The sequence below is a fragment of the Mobula birostris genome, chromosome 7 (assembly GCF_030028105.1).
Source record: "Mobula birostris isolate sMobBir1 chromosome 7, sMobBir1.hap1, whole genome shotgun sequence".
NCBI classification, from domain to species: domain Eukaryota; kingdom Metazoa; phylum Chordata; class Chondrichthyes; order Myliobatiformes; family Myliobatidae; genus Mobula; species Mobula birostris.
The window spans coordinates 151,980,824-152,004,292 of record NC_092376.1 but is presented as its reverse complement, the minus strand read 5'-3'; the positions used below and the strand labels follow the sequence as shown (position 1 = coordinate 152,004,292).

Sequence of the window (23,469 nt, the reverse complement as noted above, 5' to 3'; positions counted from 1 at the left end):
ATTTCATCCATTAGTTGGTGCATTTAACATTCTGCATAGCACTAACACCAAATGTATTTATTTATTTATTGAGATTCAGCATGGAACAGGCCCTTCCAGTCCTTTAAACTGTGCCACCCAGCAAACCCCAATTTAATGGGACAATCTACAATGACCAATTAATCTACGAAATGGTACATCTTTAGATTTTGGAAGGAAACCAGAGCACCCGGAGGAAACCCACGCGGTCATGGGGAAAATGGAAAAAAATCCCTGCAGACAGCAGCAGGAACTGGACCTGGGTCACTGGTACTGTAAAGCGTCATGCTATCTACTACACTACAGTGTCACCCTAGAGATTAGAATCACCAAACGGTCATAGCAGTTACTCATCAGCTCAACCTTTCTGGACTTCTCCTTACAAATCTTTCCCCACCGTGTTTATTTAATTCCCTCTTGAGGCTATGATGAAATCTGCCTTCACATCTGCAGGTAGCAACCACTAGATTCCAAAAACACGCTGTGCTAGAGTTTCCCCCCGTGTCACTGTTAATCCTCTTCCATTCTGTTTTATATCTGTGATCCCACGAAGATATAAATGACTCCCACGTTTTTTCCTAAAGAATATATTATCAGAATCTCTAATTTATCACTGTAACTTTTTCATATTCATCCTGATCATGACTGAACTTCTACCTCAGTGATCTTTCCCCATATCCCTTGGTTAGGCCACACTTGGATTACTGTGTCCAGTTCTGGTCACCTCACTATTGGAAGGATGTGGAAGCATTGGAAAGGGTACAGAGGAGATTTACCAGGATGCTGTCTGGTTTAGAAAGTATGCATTATGATCAGAGACTAAGGGAGCTAGGGCTTTACTCTTTGGAGAGAAGGAGGATGAGAGGAGACATGATAGAGGTGTACAAGATAATAAGAGGAATAGATAGAGTGGATACAACACCTTATATTCCGTCTGGGTAGCCTCCAACCTGATGGCATGAACATCGACTTCTCTAACTTCAGCTAATGTCCCACCTCCCCCTCGTACCCCATCTGTTACTTATTGTTATACACACATTCTTTCTCTCACTCTCCTTTTTCTCCCTCTGTCCCTCTGAATATACCCCTTGCCCATCCTCTGGGTCCCCACCCCCCTTGTCTTTCTTCCCGGACCTCCTGTCCCATGATCCTCTCGCATCCCTTTTGCCTATCACCTGTCCAGCTCTTGGCTCCATCCCTCCCCCTCCTGTCTTCTCTATCATTTTGGATCTACCCTCCCCCTCCAACTTTCAAATTCCTTACTCACTCTTCCTTCAATTAGTCCTGACAAAGGGTCTTGGCCTGAAACGTCGACTGCACCTCTTCCTAGAGATGCTGCCTGGCCTGCTGCGTTCACCAGCAACTTTTATGTGTGTTGCTTGAATTTTCAGCATCTGCAGAATTCCTGTTGTTTTAGAGTGGATAGCCAGCGCTTCTTCCCCAGGGCACCACTGCTCAATACAAGAGGACATGGCTTTAAGGTAAGGGGTGGGAAGTTCAAGGGGGATATTAGAGGAAGGTTTTTTACTCAGAGAGTGGTTGGTGTGTGGAATACACTGCCTGAGTCAGTGGTGGAGGCAGATACATTAGTGAAGTTTAAGAGACTACTAGACAGGTATATGGAGGAATCTAAGGTGGGGGCTTATATGGGAGGCAGGGTTTGAGGGTCGGCACAACATTGTGGGCCGAAGGACCTGTACTGTGCTGTACTATTCTATGTTCTATGATCCATGTAATTACTAGAAATCTGTCAATCATTGTTTAGAATCAACTCTGTCACTGTGCTTCCATAGTTCTTCAGGTTAGAGAATTCCAAAGGTTTGCCACCCTCTGCATCTCAGTCCTAAATGATCTACCTATTACTGAGACTCAGGCTTAGTTTTAGACTTTTCAGCCAGGGGAAATATCCTCTTTGCCTCTTGCCTGTTCAACCCAGCAAAAATTTTGTAAATTTCAATGAAATCTCCTGTCATTCTTCTGAGGTCTTGAGAATGCAGGCCTTAGCCTGGAGAATTTTCACAGGAACTAACCTCCCCCACCCCCCACAACCTCAGGCAAGTATGTTATTTTCTTGTTTAGGTAAAAAGACCAAAACTATACAAAACACCTCAGGTTATGTCTCCTGAAGACCCTATATAATGCAGTCAGACAATCAGTAGTCAAATCCCTTTGCAATAAATGTCAACCTATCAATCGTTTTGCTAGCAGCTTGCTTCACCTGCATGTTGGCATCCATTCGCAAGCACACTCATATCCCTCTGTACAACAGCATTACCCATTCTCCCTCCATTTTAAAAAATGCCCAAAAGTGGGAGCAAATAACAGGGAAGTGACACCTTGTTAAGCTTAATTGCAACAGGACATGCCAGGCCAGTTTCTTGATTAGACCATAAGGCATAGGAGCAGAATTAGGCCATTCACATCATTGAGTTTGCTCTGCCATTCCATCATGGCTACTTTATTATTCCTCTCAAACCCATTCTCCTGCCTTCTCCCTGTAACCTTGATACTCTTGCAAATCAAGAATCTATCAACCTCTGCTTTAAGCATACCCAATGTTGGCCTCCATAGCTGTCTAAGGCAATGATTCTACAGATTCACCACCCTCTGGCTAAGGGTTCACTGGGCTTTGTGGTGATGGACATAAATGAAACTAAATACATTTTTATTCATTTTATCATTCAACATCATTACACCACTTACTTTCAAAGAGTAATTCAAATCTTTCACTAGTTATTGAAAAAATAAATCGAAACTTGGTGCAACATTTGGAAATTACTAGCTTCTATTTGGAGGGTTTTAAAATTTGATTCACTTTCCTCACTATATTTTTTGCAAGTCTAGTGCAGGAAACAAACTGAACAGAAATAAGCAATACTTCTTCTCTATCTAGATTAGAAATTAAGAGGCTCATCATATGCTTAATGAATATGCTGCATTCCCCAAAAGAATGAAAAGATTCTCACAATATAAAACAAATTATACTTCACCTTTCCTTTCAACTTCCTTTTCCATTCAAATGTTTCTCTGAGTATACAGAAATATTTTTACAACATTTTAGTATATTGATTATTCACCCATCCATTTACAGAACTGACAACCAAGTAGAGGAGGCACAAGAGCTCAACCACTAAAATTAATAAAATATAAAGAGCAACCAATTCACCAAGCAGAATTCCAAACAATTTACAAGAGCTATATTTTCCTAGATGATGTCCATTCTTAAATGCCTGACCTGTATTTTTCCAGAAATACTCTTTTATATATCAGTGAGCCAATGCATATACAGTACGCTTACATAATGTCTATACAACTAAGTCCACCTAGTAAATCGTGGGATGACTATTGCAGAACATATGTTCCCCAAACACTTTCTTATAATAGTGAAAATGAAAATAAAGCTAAATCATAATAAGTAACTGCCATCTTTATATTTAGATTTCCAGAGAATTGTAGAGATTTAAGTGAAAACCGAAAATTGGGAATAAAACAAAGATAATAGAAGTTCAAATTGGGCATGGTACGGGAAAGAAGCGGAGACCAGAGGAATATACCTGATTATGGTTCAAAGGCATAAATCTAAAAAAAAAATTGTTTGAATATCTGACATTGGAAAAATAGTAGGTAATTATATTTGGCAGCCATCAATTCTCCCATATTGCTGAGTGCCAGGACTTCCACAGGAGATAGGTGCAAACATCAAGACTCGCAAAAGAAAACTCTTTATGCTTGATATACATGTAAAGGAAAGGGGAAGATGTTAATTTCTAAGATCTAATCAGATAAATAAACACATTATTCATCATAGGACCTTGCACTTCAAATATTGGCTGACACATTGTTTCCATTGCAACAGAGATCATTCTTAAAAAGGAACTAGTTGATTTTCTGATACTTATTTTGAGGCATCTCAATTCAAAACATGCTTTCCAAGTATGTGTGATTTTTTAAAATTTACATCTAAAAGGTGTTGCCTTTCTCATATTCCTGGAAACTGGAACAAGTTGTCTGTTGGAATCAACCCACATTGCCTAGATTTGTACATCTATATCAAGAGTATGAGACATCACAGAGTCGGTCGAAATACATCCTTCCTCCCTTGAAACCTCATTTAAAACATCTTCTAATTTAATCTGCACTTGCCTCATATAGCTTCTCCTATCTTCTTAATCTTACATCCAATAAAAAACACCAACAAAGAACATAACTCAGAGCCTAAAATTACTACAAACAACATTATAAAATGATTGCTACTTAATAGTTTCTTCAGTTTATGTATCTATTAAAATAGCAGAGTGGAATTCAATATGAATACTTATAATTGCTAAGTTTGTACACATGGATAAAACAAATGCATTGGAAAATGCCATGTTTGTCTAAATATACTTAAGTACTCTTATTCAGCATGATAATATTTAAACTCAGCTTACTATGTGCAATGCACAACTGATGTGTGTAGCCTCTGACATCACAACGGAGATGTGCATAATTGATTTTTTTTTACAAAAGTATGAGCTTCTTCCTTTTGAATACAAAATCATTCTACAAGTCAGTTCCGTGGTCAAAGATCAAAATCAGATTGTTATAACAAACACCTTCATGTTCACGCGATATGCTTCTTGCACCAGCAATGATGATGAAAATATTGGACTAAAGAAATAGTCAAGTATCTTAAGAGACTTATGGAGCAAATATTGAAGTTTTACAGAAATGCCTTCACTTCTATTCAGGGCACTTGCCAACCTCGATTAGGCGGACATAGCCAATCCACATAATGAAACTGGAATCTTACTGGACTGTGAGATTTCATTGCTTCCTTTTACTCTCTAAAATTATTTTTATCATATCTAAAATATTAATGCCTAGAAATTGAATTCATTAGAAAATTGCATAATAAAATGACTTAAAAAGAGTTTGATACTGCATGTGTTTTCAGCCCTGGCCCCAGTGTTTCTGTGTACAATCTACCTAACATATCCAATGTATCTCTGTTGTACACTAAGTGATGTTACAAGTCATGCAACGTGCTTACCCTGGAGCTTTTAGTATAATCTACTACCTTCCTTTAACATAGGAACAATGATTCCATTTCACTGAGATTACCAATGTGATATCAGTTAAAGGGACATCACATCTTTCTCATCTTGGCAGTCCCTTGGGATCAAGGATGACTCACTTACACTCCAGCTTTGTGGGTGTTGAGGTGACTAATTAGACAAAAGTTGGGTCAGGTGATGACGGATGGGGTTGGTGAACGGAAAATTTGTGAGATGGTCCATTCTTTCTTTACATATGTAGAGCCACTCTGTGCTCCCAATGGATGGTGATGATATTCTCACTTAGATCACATTTCTTCCCCATTCTGATGTTTGCTTTGAACAACTGAACATCTGTATTCTGTTATGCATTGAGTAGTTGCCTCATGATTGACTAATTATATATTTGCATTAATGAATAGGTGTACAGGTGTACCTAGTAAAGTGACTACTGCCTAAATGAACATAAACAGGGCCTCAATACTTCTGAAATAATGTGCACAGTATGAAAGCTCATCAGGCATAGGATATTGACATTGCTTTGCTTGCCCTTCCAGTGAGTTTGAAGGACTTGGAGGAGATGTCTGCTGTGGATAATCCAGGTCTCAAAAGCATATACTGCTGCTCGATAGACCAAAAGCTTTGTGCCAGATGTGAGATCTCTATCTTCAGAAAACATTTGTCACAGTTACATCGAAACATACAATGAAACGTGTCATCTTTGCTTCAACAACTAACACACTCCGAGGAAGGTGCTGGGGGCAGCCCACAAGTGTTGGCCTCTTCTGGCGCCAACATAGCATGCCCATAACTAACTAACCCTAACCAGAGCACCAGAGGAAACCCACACGGTCATGGGGAGAATGAATAAACTCCTTATAGGCAATGGTAGGAATTGAACCCTGGCTAGTGATCACTGTAAACTGTTGCATTATCTGCTAGGCTGCAGTGCCATCCAAATCCTCAAATGACCAAAGACTGCACTGGTGTGTTAATTAGAACCTGCCTTGGCAAAAAAGAAAGTGACTACCAAGCACATATAATTTGCCAAACTTTGTTTTAAGATCTATAACTAGTAGTCCATTTCTGATTGATGTGCTTTCATATTGTACACATCAGAGTTAATGGTGCATTACTTCAGAATCATTCCACAACACTCAGTAAGTTGGTACAGACCTTAGTCAGGAGCGAGTTGAGTGCAAATATGCACAGATCACAGAGTTCCCTTTCTTCCCTGTTTCCCTCACTTCCATAATAGTTTTCATCTTCTTGACTGCCATGGAGAAGTTCTTTTAAGGTCTGAAATCCCTCCCAGTGATTAACACAATTAAGACAATAGGGTGCCTCTTATGTGATCAAACAGATGCCATATTAATGCAATGAATCAAGGCAGACATCACCAAAGAATTATTGTTGATGTATTTTTGGCCAAATTCACTATTTACTGAGGGAGATCAAACTGGATGTTCCCAATAACAGAGGGCATTTTTAGCACATCAAAAAAAAAAATCATGAAATCCAATTGATCAGTGTGAAATCTAGAAATAGTAATTTGGCTTTTAAGAACGCGTGAAAAACACTTCTTGCACCTCTTTTTATAAGAAAAGTTTTTATTCCTTTAAACTAATGTACAAAGATCTATCGAATGAAAGGACAGTGAGGAAAGTCAGTCAGTCAGAGGCAGTGACTATAACTTCCAAATTTCTGACAGAATATTGGCATCTATGTTTGAGTATAATCAGAAGTAACAATCTCGGCATTTTAAAATTCCTCTAGCCATATCTTCAGAAGATGAAGGTAAATTAACTCCCTTCAGTGCAGCCAAGTTATTGACCTCGGTCTCGGTCCAGCTGCAAAGAACATTTAGTATTTCTACGATGAATGGTTAGGAAGTTGCTTGAGAATTTTAATGACTTACATCACTTTTAGAAATTTAAACTGATAAATCTCTGCTTTAACAAGAAGAGCAAAAATATCATTGGTTACATAAACTGTGCTGAGGAATTTCTATGTGAAATACTCATTACAAACATATCCCCAATAACAGTAACATTTACACACAGTGATAATTCAGTGACACAAATGTTTTTTTTTCAAAATCTAGCATTTTTAATAAAATAAAACTGCAGCATATCACAGAATATATGAAGGAGTAAAATTGGCACTGCCGTAGTATGGAAATTTCTGAAGTCATGATCACTGCACCATTTTTGTTTTATATTGTATGCACACCAAAGACTTTAAAATGAGATACCAGGCAGAGAAAACCTTATAAAGAACCTTCTCTGACATAATTTTTGTTGTCTCTGTAGAAATACATATCAAATAAATAAAGTCACATACTCGGAGGTGAAGATAACTGTCTGCAGCAGTGCATTCAATGGGTTCATCACTGTAGCAAGATTTGGGAGAAATCTGTGGTAGTAATTTACAAGGCCCAGGTATGACCTGAGTTCTGAAAGGCTTTTTTCAGTTTGGGTGCCTGCAGCACTGCTTCCGTCTTTTCTTGTGACTTATGTGGGGAATGGTACCGGAGGACTGGAGGGAGGCGAATGTTGTTCCCTTGTTCAAAAAAGGTAGTAGGGATAGTCCAGGTAATTATAGACCAGTGAGCCTTACATCTGTGGTGGGAAAGCTGTTGGAAAAGATTCTTAGAGATAGGATCTATAGGCATTTAGAGAATCATGGTCTGATCAGGGACAGTCAGCATGGCTTTGTGAAGGGCAGATCATGTCTAACAAGCCTGATAGAGTTCTTTGAGGAGGTGACCAGGCATATAGATGAGGGTAGTGCAGTGGATGTGATCTACATGGATTTTAGTAAGGCATTTGACAAGGTTCCACACAGTAGGCTTATTCAGAAAGTTAGAAGGCATGGGATCCAGGGAAGTTTGGCCAGGTGGATTCAGAATAGGCTTGCCTGCAGAAGGCAGAGGGTCGTGGTGGAGGGAGTACATTCAGATTGGAGGATTGTGACTAGTGGTGTCTCACAAGGATCTGTTCTGGGACCTCTACTTTTCGTGATTTTTATTAACAACCTGGATGTGGGGATAGAAGGGTGGGTTGGCAAGTTTGCAGACGACACAAAGGTTGGTGGTGTTGTAGATAGTGTAGAGGATTGTCAAAGATTGCAGAGAGACATTGATAGGATGCAGAAGTGGGCTGAGAAGTGGCAGATGGAGTGCAACCCGGAGAAGTGTAAGGTGGTACACTTTGGAAGGACAAACTCCAAGGCAGAGTACAAAGTAAATGGCAGGGTACTTGGTAGTGTGGAGGAGCAGAGGGATCTCGGGGTACATGACCATAGGTCCCTGAAAGTTGCCTCACAGGTAGATAGGGTAGTTAAGAAAGCTTATGGGGTGTTAGCTTTCATAAGTCGAGGGATAGAGTTTAAGAGTCGCGATGTAATTATGCAGCTCTATAAAACTCTGGTTAGGCCACACTTGGAGTACTGTGTCCAGTTCTGGTCACCTCACTATAGGAAGGATGTGGAAGCATTGGAAAGGGTACAGTGGAGATTTACCAGGATGCTGCATGGTTTAGAAAGTATGCATTATGATCAGAGATTAAGGGAGCTAGGGCTTTACTCATTGGAGAGAAGATGAGAGGAGACATGATAGAGGTGTACAAGATAATAAGAGGAATAGATAGAGTGGATAGGCAGCACCTCTTCCCCAGGGCACCACTGCTCAATACAAGAAGACATGGCTTTAAGGTAAGGGGTGGGAAGTTCAAGAGGGATATTAGAGGAAGGTTTTTCACTCAGAGAGTGGTTGGTGCGTGGAATGCACTGCCTGAGTCAATGGTGGAGGCAGATACACTAGTGAAGTTTAAGAGACTACTAGACAGGTATATGGAGGAATTTAAGGTGGGGGCTTATATGGGAGGCAGGGTTTGAGGGTCGGCACAACATTGTGTGCCGAAGGTCCTGTACTGTGCTGTACTATTCTATGTTCTATGTTCTCTGTAAGTCATGCTTGTCAATGACATGCCCACAATATGAGACTTCATTCTCGAGAAACTCACATTTGTCTCTCTTTGTGCGCAAACCATACTTACTCAGCTTTGTGAGCACCATACCAAGGTTCTGGAGTTGCTCTACATCATTCTTGCCAGTCACAAGGATGTAATCAAGGTATCATTGTATTCCTGGGCTATCTTAGAACACTTGGTTTATTGCTCTTTGCCAAATTGCTGGAGCTGATGTGACACCAGAGATGAGACAAATAAACTGGAATATTCCCTTGTGAGTGTTGATGGTGAGGAACTTCCTACTTGACTCCTCCATCTCCATTTTAGGATTGTCTTGTGACAAGTCAACCTTTGAAAACCTCTCCCCATCTGCCAAAGATGCAAACATGTTTTCTATTCATGGCAAGGAATACTATACAGTACGCAGCACACGGTTGATGCTCACTTTGAAGTCCCTGCAGATACGAACAACTCCAGCCTTCCTTTTCTTGACCACTGGGGCAACGGGCATGGCACAATCACTTCATTCAACTTGAAGAGAATGCCAGGTGCCTCCAAACTCTGTAGTTCAGCATCCACTTTAGGATGTAGTGTGTAAGGTACCGGATGTGCTTTATGGAATCTTGGTCTTGCTGCTTCATCAAGTTCAATTCTGGCCTTCATGCCTTTGAGTTTACCAATTCCCTCCTCAGCACTTTCTCATTAGCATTAAACAGTTGTGATAATCTCTGGTTAGTGCGACCATTTGGGCTGCTGTTGCCTGTTGATAATACATTGAGAGCTTTGATTGTTTGCCAGTCCAGCTGGATTTTTCCTCAACTCTTCACATCCAAAAAGTGCGTGCCTTCACTTTTTAACACAAAGCTCTAACTGTTGTGTTTGGCCTCCATTTGTCACGTTCACTTTTAGTTTGCCTTTCGGAGACATGTTTTCACCTGTGTTGGTCTTTTGCATCACTGATGGGTTTTCTAATGCTAGCTTAGAAAACAGTCTGTTGTGCTTATCCTCTGAAATTACAGACAATGTTGACCCAGCTTCATTTTCAGTTTTACACACGAAGCATCTGTTGTGATCCATATGATTTCACAATCTGCTTCAGTTCGCCGTATGACAGCTCACCTTTGTCAGACTCTGTATTATCTGATTCAGTTTCATATTCAATCACTTTATGCATTTTTTAGTTTTGTGTTTGAAACTTTTCAGTCTGTGTGGTTTTTCTCTTTGGTTGTGCTTTTCTGTCGGACTTACACATTCACTCTATGTGGCTTTGTCTGTGACACTTTCTGCAAACTTTTTTTCTTTGAACCAACAGTCATTTGCCATATTGATAACATTTTTGTTTTTTGCACCATTCAGGGAGATTTTGTGTGTTTCACATTCTAAACTCTTTTTCTGTAGTTCTGATGCATCCTTTCTTGTTGTCTCCAATGATAATGCAATGGTCAATGCCTGTTCTTTGGTTGGGTCTCTTTCTGATAGTAGTCTTTTTTGAGTGCTCTGACTATGTGTGCCACACACATGCCTGTCCCTTAATGCATCAGAAAGTCCATCTTCAAAATCACAGTACTGGGATTTTTTTTTTGCAGTTCTGCAATGTATTCAGAAATGCTTTCATTCTTTGACTGATTCGTCTTGTAAAATCTAAAATCTCTCAGCTATTACTAGCAGCTTTGGGCTGCAGTGATATTGTAAAACTTCAATTATTTTGTCAAACGTCTTTTGCTCGCTGGCTTTTCAGGAGTTATTAAGTTGTAATAAGAGACTGTACGTTTTAGCACCCATTAAGCTAAGAGGTATGGAGACCTTCTTTTCCTCCTCTGTGTCATTAGCATCACAGTACAGTTCGACCCTCTCGATATACAATTCCCAGTCTTCATTAGCACTATCAAATTCATCAACTTTCCCAACTAAAGCCATTGTCATGTTATTTTCACTTTTAGCTTTGCTAGTTGTGAATCTCTCACTATGTACTGTGCACTGTCACTCATACAGCCCTGTGCTAGCAGCCATGACTGTCTACTCTGTCCTGGTTCAATATTTCCTCTCACTGTCTCTCTCGCTTCCTCCAACTTCTGTCTTCTCATAGCGGTTGCTGCAGTTGGCGATGTTTCCTGGCATTCAGGTTCGTACTCGTTGCCAATTTGTACTGGCTGTGCAACTACATATCAAATAGAGTAAGGTATGCACTTGGAGGCGAAGTTAACTTGTATATTCAATTCGCAGAGAGAACTACAAATCAATGTGCATGGATAAGTTATCAGTCAGTAATTAGTGCTCGGCGGAGTCACTGCATGAAAAGAAATTGAACCATACACTACAATCTTCTAAAGTGCTCCTTTGGCACCATGGAAGAAAATGAGGGTCACTTTCTCACTTCAGATGATGCCAGAGTGAAATGGCACAACACAAGACTTCACCTGAAAAAGAGTGATATGCCATTTCTCTTGGAGAGGTGAAGTAAATCAGTAAGATAAAGGAAGTAGCAATTTAAGGAATAATCTTAATTTTTTTTTAAAAGATGAGGTGATGAATTAGCCAATGGAATAGACTAAGAACAAGAGTTTAACAAAAGAAATAACTCATCAGATTCTATTTTGGGCAATAGAAAAATCCATGTGACAAAAAGGTTAGGATTAAGAATGAAGGTAATGATTGAAAATCAAGAAATACAGATAGTGGAAATCTGAAATAAAAACAAATACTGCTGAAAACATTCACATCAATGGAAAACAGCTGAAGTGATTATCTAGTGTGTCTGGTGCCAGGGAAATAGTAGGATTAAGGGCCCAGATTAAATTTTCATGGATGCAATGAAAAGCTCCATCAATTTGGCATTTTACTCACTTGCTTGGAGTTTTCGAATTTGCCTTGAGAAATTGGGGAACATTATATAGTGATCAGATTGAAGAAGTTATAGATGAAAGCAAACAGCACTCCACACAAAGCACCACCATTTGCAGTGCACAGCTGGATTATTCACTATTTGTATTTGATTGAGCAGTTTTGACAGGAGAGGTATTTCTACAATGCCACAGCAAATTTGTTCCACGTACTGTGAACATCTTTGCAGCTCACATACAGGCACCATTTTAATACAGTTTCCTTCATTTCTACACTGCAATTCAGAAATGTCAATACAACTACACAGCCATACAAGATATGCTTCCTCGGCTGCCACAAGGAGGCCGCACTCAGGTGGGAGGTGTAACACCTCATATTCCATCTAGGTGGCATCCAATGGCACGCACATTGATTACTCTATCTTCTAATAATTCCTCCCCCTCCCCCTTCACTCTTTTTCCATTCACCATTCTGGTTCCCTCTCACCCCTTTTTATCTTCCATCACCTCCCTCTGGTACTTTTCCTTTTTCCCTTTGTTCCATGGTTGAATGTCCTCTCCTTTTGGATTCTTCCTTCTTCATCCCTTTTCCTCTTCCTTCTATCACATCCCAGATTATTACTTCAAACTCCTTCCTCACCCACCTTCTCCCTCAAATGGTTTCACCTATCTTCTGCCAGCCTGTACTTCTCCCCCTTCCCCATCACCTTATTCTGGCCTCTGACCCCATTCTTTCTTGTCCTGATGAAGGGTCTCAGCCTGATATATCAACTGTTTATTCCCCTTCATAGATGCTGCCTGACTTGCTGAGTTCCTCCAGTGTTTTGCGTGCATTCCTCGGGTATTTTGTTCTCTAGACCTTGCTATATAATCTGCTTTGCTTCAGGAACCAACACATCATAGCCACTTGATCACAATTACTCCTGCAATTTACTCAGAAATTCAGAACACTGGAAGAACTTCGCAAGTCAAGCAGCACATGCGGGTGCAAAAAGTACAAGCTGATATTTGGAGTCTTGTTCCTGTACCTGGACTAGAAGTGCTGATCAGGAGTTCCTACTTGGAGTTTCTCATCTGTTGTTCACAAGTGGATGAGTGAGAAATGACTCCTATAATGAAACACAGTCAAGGCTGGATTTTCTATGGTCTCTGTTTTCCTTCATCAAGAAGAGGAAATGAGGCGATCATGGATACCTGTGCAGATAGATTAATTTCACCTTTAATTGGTTTGACACAGTAAGGTCTGATAAGGTCAGAAACAGGGAGTTTCTCAGGTTGAAGATTGCAGTCTTTCAGTAACGAAGACTGCTGTCTTTCAGTAATGAAGACTGCATAGCTTAAGACTTAATCAACATTCTTGTTTGGACTAAAAAGTGGGAACTAACATGCACAACGAGGATCATCCTCCAAAAGAGAGAATCTAAACCTCTACCCCTGCCATTGAAGCACATTCCCCAACATGAACACTGGAGCAGGAAGGTGGGCTAGTGTGGGTGGAATGCAGGAGGAGCAGAAGTGATTATTGTCCTCAACCTTAACTGGACCAGACATGTGAATGTAGTGGCCACAAAAGCAAGGGCTGGTTATCCTGCAATAAATAACTCAGTCCCAAATGCCTTTCTACCAATCACAAGGTTGAGTCAGGAGTATTATGGAATATGGACCCTTGCACATGGATGATAGAGAAATGGAGGGCTACAGATGATAATAAATGGAGGACTATGTAGGAAGGAAAGCTTAGATTTACAACATTGTGGACTGAGGGGCCTGCACGGTGCTGTAGTGTTCTGTGTCCTGTGCTTGAGTGCAACACTAACAACAAACTAAAGGCGCTACAGCATCCAGGACAAAGCAGAACAATTAATTTGTACCCAATCCAACATAGCTTACATTCATTTTCTCCACCTTGTTGTACTTTTGACCACCTCAAAGGCACGGCAGCAATATTCCAAGGCTTCTTCAACACCAATTCCCAAATGTGTGACCTCTACTGCCAAGGAGGATTAGGATGGTAAATGCATGAGTTATTTCTACTTGGTCCTTAATAAGCTATTTATAAATCATCACCATTTTTTTTTAGCTTCTAAAACTTGGAACTTCCTAACAGCGTGTTGGCAGTATCTTTACCGGAGGTACTGCAGTGGTTCAAGAAGGTGGATCACTTCTCTTCAAGAAGTCATTATTAAGGGACTTTTCAGGTCAGAATCAGATTAATTATTACTGACATATATTGCAAAATTGCTCTTTTTGTTTAAGAAAGGCTCTAAGAAAAATTCAAGGAAATTATAGCCTGACATCAGTAGTGGGTAAGTTATTGGAAGGTATTCTCAGGGACTGAATAAATGAGTATTTGGATAAGCAGGAACAGATTAGGGACAGGGAACATGGCTTTGTGCATGGCAGGTCATATCTAACCTAACTCATGGAGTTTTTTGAGGAAGTTATTGGGAAAGTTGATGAAGACAAGGCAGTGGATGTTGTCTGCATAGACTTTAGCAAGACCTTTGACAAGGAATATTAGTCAAGGAGGTTCAGTTGCTTGGCATTCAAGATGAGGTAGTAAATTGGATTAGACATTGGCTTCACAGGAGAAGCCAGAGAGGGGTAGTAGATGGTTGCCTTTCTGATTGGAAGCCTGTGACTAGTGTTTGTGCCACAGGGATTGGCGCTGGGTCTGTTGCTGTTTGTCATCTATATCAATTAACTGAATGATAATGGGGTAAAATGGATAAGCATTTTTTCAGATAGCAAGGAAGGCTATCAAAGCTTACAGTGGGATCTAGACCAGCTGGAAAAATGGGTTGAAAAATGGCAGATGGAATTTGATGCAGGCCATGCTCTTTTCTCACTGCTACTAAAAGTAGAAGGTTCAACTGTCTCAGGACTTGCACCACCAGGTTCAAGAACAGTTACTACCCCTCAGCCATCAGGCTCTTGAACAAAAGAGGATAACTGCATTCATTCTACTTCTGGTGTTACCATAACCAATGATCTCAATTTAACAACTCTTTATCTTATTATTTCAGGCTCTCATTATTTATTGCTATTTATTTGTATTTGCATTTGCACAGTTTGTTGTCTTCTATGCTCTTGCTTTTTCATGGATCTTGTTTACAGTTACTGTTCTATAGATTTGCTGAGTACGCCTGCAGGAAAAAGAATCTTGGGGTTGTACGTGGTGATATGTATGTATATCAGATAATACATTTTCTTTGAGATTTGAAGTGTGAGGTATCGCACTTTGTGAGGACAAACCAGGGTAGTATTTACGTGGTGAGAGGTAGGGCATAGAGCAATGCAATAGAACAGAGGGATCTAGGAATACGGATCTATAATTGGCATCACATGTAGATAGGGTCGCAAAGAAAGCTTTTGGCATATGCACCTTCATAAATCAAGGTATTAACTATAGGAGTTGGAATGGTATGTTGAAATTGTACAAGACATTGGTGAGGCTTAATATGGAGCATAGTGTGTGTTTTGGTCACCTACCTACAGGAACGGTATCAATAAAATCGAAAGAGTGCAGAGAAGATTTACAAGAGTGTTGACAGGACTTGAGGATCTGAGTTACAGGGAAAGGTTACAAAGGTTTGGACTTTATTCCCTAGACCGTAGAATGATGACGGGAGATTTGATGGAAGTTTACAAAATTATGAGGGGAATTTCAAGCAGGCTTTATCCACTGACGTTGGGTGAGACTAGAACTAGAAGTCATGAGTTACAGTTGAAACAGAAACATGAGGGGGAATTTCTTCACTAGAGTGTGGAATATGCTGCCAGTGGAAGAGGCGGATGTGGGTTCGATTTCAACATTTGAGAGAAATTTAGATAGGTACATGGATGGGAGGGGTATGGACAGGCTATGGTCCAGGTACAGATTGATGAGATGAGGCAGATTAGTAGTTTGGCATGGACTATCTGGGCTGAAGGGCCTGTTTCTGGGCTGTAGTGTTTTATGACTCTAGCAGTACAGTGCACGACCTAAGAATTATTATAAGCTATTACTTTAAGTTGCAAGATGGCACTGGCAACCAACAGCGCTGTTTTGCAGACACCTCACAAAACTACTAGATCCTCTATTAGATATATTTCTCAAACAAACTCTACATTCAAGACAGAAATTAATATATTTTTGAATATTAAGTGAATTAGGAATATGTGGCGAGTTCAGCAAACTGGTACTGAGGTAAAAGACCCAGTTAAACAACGGAGAAAGCACCAGAGTCTGGTTTACTCCTGTTGCTATTCCCTATGTACTTATGTTGTCAGTGACACTACATCAAATAAACTAATTTTTTTAAAAAAGAGTGAATCAACCAAACAATTATGTACAAATATATAAATCAGGCTACAGATGTCGCTTTGTTCTATAAACCTAGCAGTGTAATCTGCTTTGCTCTGGAAATCAAAGCACCGTGACCAGGCAGCTGCTATGTACACCTGCAGTTTATTCTCTAATCCCCCTGTAATAAATGCCTCTGGCCTGCTCCTTTCAAGTGAATGAGTGATGGCAAACATGATAACATGCTGGCAAGCCTGCACCCAGGAAGCATGTGTTTTCCTTCTAAAAGTACTTTGTTAATAGAAAATAAAAGGATATGAAGCTGGAAAAGCTTACCGAGCAGTTAGTAATGGTTACAGTACAAGAAGAACCCCTGTACTCCCTTGACCAGGACAATTCACTAATCACACTCCTTCTTCATTGCCTTGCAATTATTTTTCTCTCTAATTCTCTCTGAGAACTTGTCTCCAACATTTGTACAGGCAATGACTTTCAGTTTCCAACTGTTGAGGCCCTCCATTGGTTGGAGACAACCATGGATGCTGTGTCTGAGCTGCCCACATGTTACGCAAGCCAGTACACAAACCAGGCCAGTACGATATGGAGAGCAAGCTGCTGCCCATGCAGTAGGATCCCCTCTCCACTCAGCCAGTGAATCCAAAGGAACAGCAGAGACTGACTCAGTTTGCATAAGCGATGTCGCAGGAGTTGCCGGTCTGCATTGAACTCAGTGTAGAACTGCCTTAGGGACTCCAGCTCCGGATTTTTCCACAGGGTTTACTCCTGAAGTCTTTCCCATGAGTGGGTATAGCTGCAAGGCAGAGGAGGTTTGAGATCAGAGTTCTCCCTCTTCTAGGTGAGCTGCCAGCCATGGCTGCTGAGCCCCATCTGCCTGAGATCCTAAGCACACGTTGTATAAACACGTTTCTTCCACCTGCCACTGTTCTCTTCCCATGAGCTTTAGCCCACGATCTCTCCCTCCAAGTGAACAGTCTCTCATTATCCATTCTGTCCAGGTCCCTTGTCATTTTATAGACTGCCATCAGATTTCCCTCAGCTTTCTCTTACCGTAAAGATACAGAACCAGCCTCTCAAATCTACCCTTGTAACTGGTCCCTCATCCCAGGATCAATTCCTGTATATCTCCTCCCACCCTCCCTACTGAATCCGCAGCATTTCAATCAAAAGGCAAGATGAACTGCCAGAATGCAGCAGCTGAACTGACCCAGTGGTTTATAAAGTCACAACATGATTTCCCTGCATTTTTCTCTATACCTCTGTTGATGAAGCCTAGGAGTGTGTGTGTATGGCTAATTAACTACTTTTTCAACCTATCCTGCCACTTTCAATGACTTTTGCACACATATCCCTGGGTCTATCTACTCATGCGTTCCTTTTTGAATGATATCCTTTGTTCTGTTTTGCTTCTGCTCAGTCATCCTACCAAAAATCATCACCTCAGATCCCTGCTTTTAGCTTCATCTGCCAAGCAACTGCCAATTCTAACAGACTGCTTAAATCCTGCTACAATTTATCACTTCTGTTTGCAATGCACAATAACGCCAAGGATACGTCAACCACACATTTAGAAACTGTGGCTTGCACTACCAAATCATGGTCATTAAAATAAAACTAACACTGAACTGTAAGGAGTACCACGAATCACTTTCCCCCAGTGCAAAACCAAATATTTACCTCAACCATCTCCTCCCTATTTTGTGTCCCTGATATTGACATCTCTTTGACTTTAAACAAGATTTCATTGTATGGACTTTTGAAGAAAACATGAAGCACAATAGGCCGATGAGTGGAAGCGGAATGAAGAACCTGCAGTTAGGACTTTCTTTCTTATTTTCCCTTGGTGATCTGCCAGCAACAGATACCTAAACTAGGAAGCCCTTGGAGGGGCATAAATTCTTTTATTTACTTATTTACAGATGCAGCACAGTTACACACCTATCTGGCCAATGAGCTCATGCCACCCAATTACATCTATGTGACCAATTAACCTACCAACTCACACGTCTTTGGAATGCGGGAGGAAACTGAAGTACCCGGTCGTGTGGATAAGCTTTGCCCAACTAACACAAGCAAGCTGCGGGCTTCTCTGATATCTTCACTGACAGTGTGCTCTCATGCAAGAAACAGTTATCGGTTCTCCCTAGGTTATGGCAGAGAGCCATTCTGGTGAACTGCTCGTGGCATAGTCAGGGCACAAGTTGGAAATGTGACCACTAACCAAATCCCCAGGCTGGCCAATCCATCCCACCAGTATCTCAAATGCTCACTTGTATATATGGTCTGTACATTACTCAAGTGTTTGTAACTTGTAGAAAGAATCTGGCTCACCAGTAGGGTTGCCAACTTTCTCACTCCCAAATAAGGGACAAAAGTAGCAGTCAAATGCAGGACACTCGTGTTTACCCCGAGAAAGACTACTATGACCATGAAGCCTTGCGCGGGCACCTGTGTGCACAAGCATGACGTGCGCATACGTGACATGTGCGTGCGCATGTGTGTACGTGCCGACTTTTCTACAGATCTGTTTTGGCTTAATCTTCCCGATTCTGATACACTGTACATATATTATTTCTACTTTATATAGGCTGTGCATTTATCATATCATTCCTACTTCCACTATATGTTAGTGTTATTTTAGGTTTTATGTGTTATTTGGTATGATTTGGTAGGTTATTTTTTGGGTCTGGGAACGCTCAAAAATTTTTCCCGTATAAGTTAATGGTAATTGCTTCTGCGCTTTACGCCATTTCGGCTTACGAACGGTTTCATAGGAACGCTTTACCTTAGCGGGGGAAATACGGGACAAGGGCGGTCCCGTATGGGACAAACCAATTTAGCCCGATATATGGGACGTCCTGGCTAAGACGGGACAGTTGGCAACCCTACTCACCAGTAACAGCTGTGTGAGAGTGTGGGAACATCAGTGATGGGGGAATAGTGGAGGAGGATCCTTATAAACAAGTTTACTTTGGAAAACCCTTACTCCTCTGGCTTCACATGATAGTTAAAAAAGTTAAAGCTCTCAAGATGCATCCACATTAAAACCATAAGGCATATAGCAGAATTAGGCCATTCAGCCTATCAAGTCTAATCTGCATTAAGTGCCTTGAAAAGATTGGATGTCTGCTCCATGTGTTAGGACACCAAACTCCCGAAGATGGATACTGAATACATAACATACACATGCTAGACATTCATTGCCAGGGGTGTGTGAATTGTGTTCTGGCAGAAGTTTAAAAAGGCATCATTCAGGAATCAATAAAGCAATGACACAATGGTTCCAAATTCATGAATTATATGGGTCCTAGAATGAACTGACACACTGTATACCTGACAGGAAGAGAGAAGTAATTTTATTTTGCCTTGATGACCATGTTTGAATCTCAATGAATTTCAACCACATCACTGACCTCAAACATGTTACCCAACAAATTTAATTCAATGTAAAATAAGGAAGAATTATCAATTTAAAATCATGGGATAGATTCAAATTAATTGTGTTACCTTAAGAATTAGATTTTGAATCCAAAATACTTTCTGAGTTGTTATTTGGTCTGCATTATATCTTCATAGAAAGCACTGCTTGCACATCGTTCTTTTATACAAAACTCCACAATGTCGTCCTACTTTGTAGAGGATTTGTCTCCAGAACACCAGTTATAGATGGGTTGATGAGTAAGTGAGAGAGAGAAAAAGACTGAAATCCCCCTTCACTTCTCTCCTTCATTACATTCTCTAGGGCAAAAAAAAATCCATACAGTATTGGTAAAAGGGTCAGAACTAATTTGCACAACTCACATTGGATTGATTATGAAATTATGAATAATTGGCACTGGGGTAAACAGGAGAATCTTATTATTCCTCGGTCACACACCCAACTCCCCAAAAATGTACATATTATCATCCATTTTGAGAATTGCTCGTTTCAATCGAGCGAACGTTTTAGAGTTCAGACACTAATGTTGTGATTTCATTAAATCAAATACCAGAGATAAGTGGAGAAGATGATGATTAGAATGCCCAGGACATTTACAGAATTTATCCCATCAAGTTATCTAGAAGCCTATTTAACTCCGGTATTGCCGTTAATGGGGGAAAAAGTCAAGACCTGGGGAACAGGTTATTTAGGAGAACAATGGGTGGGGATTGCTCACCTAAGTCAAATTATCTTTGACCATTTCTCCTTGCATGGAACAGTTTTTTTGCGCATTTATTCTTTACTTGTCTCTGACCCTTACAACAAGGAATTTGAAACTTAAGTAACTTTTCTCAGGCAGTGAAAGTGTCCTTCGACGCCTAATGTGTTTTCTGTGGAACATGGGTATTTGCGAGATCATTTATTCACCATTGGCAGACACACTAGCTCATACACAGTATATAGGGATGTACAGATCCAGAGGTGGCAGGCAATGAAGTTAATCAGCATGCAATGTCAGCTTGACGTTGATAGTCAATACCATCATTTGAGCTCAATGCTCTAGCTAGCTAATGCAATCTTTTAAGCTTCACAGAGTTAAACAGGTTCATCACCAAGGAACAGTTGAAAATAATCATCAACTGCTAACTGGTTACTTTGTGGTTAATTTCTTCTTTCTTTTGCTCCAATTGGTTTCTTTACAGCAATCAAACGTGACCTGCACAGGATGTGATGGCTTCTTGGATTATGTACAAAGCTATTGCTCCAGAAACACATTTATAGGGATCATCCTTGGAATACAGAAATGGACAAGTAGTTACGACTGTTTTAGGAGTAATTTGCCTATCTGATCCTCAGTAACAGGGGTTCCCAGCCTTTTTTATGCTGTGGAACAATACCATTAACAAAGGGTCCATGGACCCCAGGTTGTGAACCCCTGCATGCTCAATAATCTGTGATTCATGAATAATGTCCCCTCCAAATTCTGCAAACGACTTTTTTAAACTTAGAGCAGGACAGAGACATAGTGGTCACCAAGCACTGTGGCAATGAATATTTATACCTCTAGCTTCTGCCAGGCTGGAACTGGAGGTATTTACAATATGTCACTTTTTGCCATCTATAATTGAGAAACGGGATCACTGAGACCTTATTCAAAAAGAACTGACTACATTTATGTTTTCAGAAAAGATTCGGGGACAGCTTTTTCCCAGCTGCTACAAGATTTCTGAGGCGGTCCATGAATACTACCTCATTATTTCAGCACTATTTATTTGTGCAATTTATAATTACGTCTTTGCATTGTACTGCTGTTGCAAAGCAACAAATATTACATCATTTACAATACCTGTAAGTCAGCGGTAATAAATCTGATTCTTCTTCTTAATTTTCTTTCTAGAAACCAGTGACAATATACAGCCTTGCTTGAAGAGGTTTCCTAATAGGATATTGTGACATTTGGCTTTACGGCCTCTACGTTTATGGTTACCGCATCATCTACACTCAGAAGCCACTTTATTAGATACTGGTGTATACTTAAAGTGGCCACAGGAATGGAACCTGGTGTGGTCTTCTGCTGCTGCAGCCCATCCACTTCAAGGTTTGACATGTTGCGCATTCAGGGATACTATTCTCCACAGCACTGTTGTAACTCATGGTTGTGTCTGTTAATATTGCCTTCCTGTCTAGCCATTCTCCTCCGACCTCTCATTAACAAGGTGCCTTTGCCCACAGAACTGTCTCTGGTAAGATGGCTGTGCATTCGGATGCAATGGCTTCTTGGGGGGGGGGGGGCAACTAAAACTGCTTTTGTCTTTTTTATGATCGCAGGACAATGCTGGACATTAAGAATTTCAGGTACTGTAGATCTGCCCCATTAGTGAACTCTGCAGATTGGCAGAGGAGCTGGTCTTGGTATGGATCGCATTACTGCCTGCTACAGGAAGGCATCAGTGTCGTTGTGCTTTCTACCTGCGAGTGATTATCTTGGACGTTTCTCTTGTGATTGCAAGGGGGTTGCATGGCCTTGGTCATAGCAAGGACTGGGCCTCAAGCTGTGGGCTTTCCTGTTGCAACAGTCCAGGAGGGGGAGACGCCAGAGGTGCTGTAGCGTGGCATCCAGGTTGGATTGGGGACTGGCCCCTCTTGTCAGTGCTGCCCTCCAGTGTACGATTGGTGGTACGACAAGCTGGATTGCATGTGCACGCGTGTACATTCATTTGTAGATTGCTGAGAACTACTTGCTCTTGCTGATAATAGCCATGTACCATCAATTTACAGGGCCTTGGGCTATATAAATAAATCTTGTGTGACTATGTTTTACTGTTATCTTATACGTGCCATATGTGCCTTGAGTTGTGTATGATTATTTGTACTTGTTTTGCATCTTAGCCCTAGAGAAATGCTGTTTTATTTGGCTATATTCATAAGTATTCATATATGGTTGAATGATAATTAAACATGAATCTGAGCTTGCTGCATATTAGATGGTTTTTATGTTTTTATCATTTCTGTAAACTCCAGAGACTGTTGAGTGTGAAAATCTCTGATCAACAGTTTCTGAGATACTCAGACAACCCTGTTTGCCAACAAGAATCATTCCACAATCAAAATCACTGAGATCAAATTTGTTCTCCTTTCTGATGTTTGGCCTGAACAACAGCTGAACCTCTTGACCATGTTTACATGCTGTTCTTTTGTTCATATACAATATCACTCCATGGGCTGCATCAAGGTCCTGTAGATAGCCTTAAAGACTGATCACAAGGAACTCTGAGCCTAAAAAACAGAAATGGGCTTTGCACCATTTCAACATGTTTGGCATCATTACAGATTATCCAGCTGACAAGTAACAACAATGGTTGAAAGTAGTGACGGGAGCATGAATGAAAGTTGATGATTTTTATATAGGAGTCAACAACTTACATGAACTAGATGGGCCAAAGGGCCAGGTTCAGTACTGTAGTGTTCTATAACAACTCTAAATGTTTCCATTGACACACACAGGCAGCACCAATGGAGAGGAATAAACAATCAACACTTCAGGCCAAAACCCTTCATCAGTCCAGATGAAGGATCGTGGCCCAAAATACCAACCATTTATTCCTCTCCATAGATGCTGCCTGACCTGCTGAGTTCCTCCAGCATTTGGTGTGTTGCTGTGGATTTCCAGCATCTTCAGAATCTCTTGTGTTTATATTTCCACTGAGGAAGTGATTTTTTTTTTTCCCCAACCAAAGGTCATGGTGAAAGTTTGCAGGTGATTGTGTAGGGTGCCTTTCGGCACCTGGATGAAGTTAAATGGTGAGCTAATCAGATAACTTTCTCAAATTGGTATTGTTCTTGCAAAGTGAAAGATTTCCAATAATCAGCAGGAAAGAAC

At 40.6% G+C, this 23,469-nt stretch overlaps 1 protein-coding gene across 4 annotated transcripts in view; it reads right to left on the bottom strand.

Annotated features, from left to right (window-relative positions):
• The window catches only part of LOC140200858 (follistatin-related protein 5-like), a 681,870-nt gene that overhangs the window by 398,039 nt on the left and 260,362 nt on the right, over positions 1 to 23,469 (bottom strand). The gene's annotated exons all lie outside the window — the stretch shown is intronic.